The following is a 743-nucleotide window of genomic DNA, read 5'->3' as shown; positions in this document are numbered from 1 at the left end:
CGCCACTCTGTTTAGATAACTTTTATTGAGCCGCGGCTAATCTCTTTACCCCGGATTATCGTGCCGGGCCGAGGGGTTAGAAGTGTTGGCACCAAATTACCCTCTGAGACTTGGGAATTGTCCCTCAGATTAAAGGGGAAAATTGCGAGGGGGAGGGCCACGTAATTCGCTCGCCTCGCTTACCAATCATCTGATATCAGTGGGCGGAGTCGGAGATCATAACTCAGGAGAGGCGAGCGGCGATTGGCTGGCGGTGACAATAGGCAGCCATTCATCGGCGGGGGAGAAGCTAACCCGCGCGTGGATTGGTCGAGGCGCTCGTGGGCGGGGCCAAAAATATAACATGGCGAAGGATTAAACTGTTGGCTTAAAGTAAATTTTCCGAGACTTTAAGCGAGTTCAGTCGGCCTTTGGAGCGGAACCAGAGAGTAACGCTGTGCGGTGGTGGACGCTTGTTGACTTAGCAGCCGCTACTAATTCTTGTGGTGTTTAGAATAGCAACAACACTGTTTTCTTTAGCATTGTTGGAATCATAAGAAAAAGACTGCCGATGTGTTTTCACGATTTTAATCAAGCCACGAGCCAAGAATTTTCTTAAGAAAGATTACGTGGTGCAGCTGATTTGTATAAGGAACTCTCCGTAGTGCACATTGCGTGTGACCGCGCCCCACCGATTGTGAGCCGAGGTTGGATTACGCGAACGGCGCCCGCGGACGACCAGCACAGCGACCAAGACGATTCTG

Source organism: Penaeus monodon, chromosome 31, assembly GCF_015228065.2.
Source record: "Penaeus monodon isolate SGIC_2016 chromosome 31, NSTDA_Pmon_1, whole genome shotgun sequence".
Classification (NCBI taxonomy): domain Eukaryota; kingdom Metazoa; phylum Arthropoda; class Malacostraca; order Decapoda; family Penaeidae; genus Penaeus; species Penaeus monodon.
Note: the sequence above shows the minus strand (reverse complement) of the source record.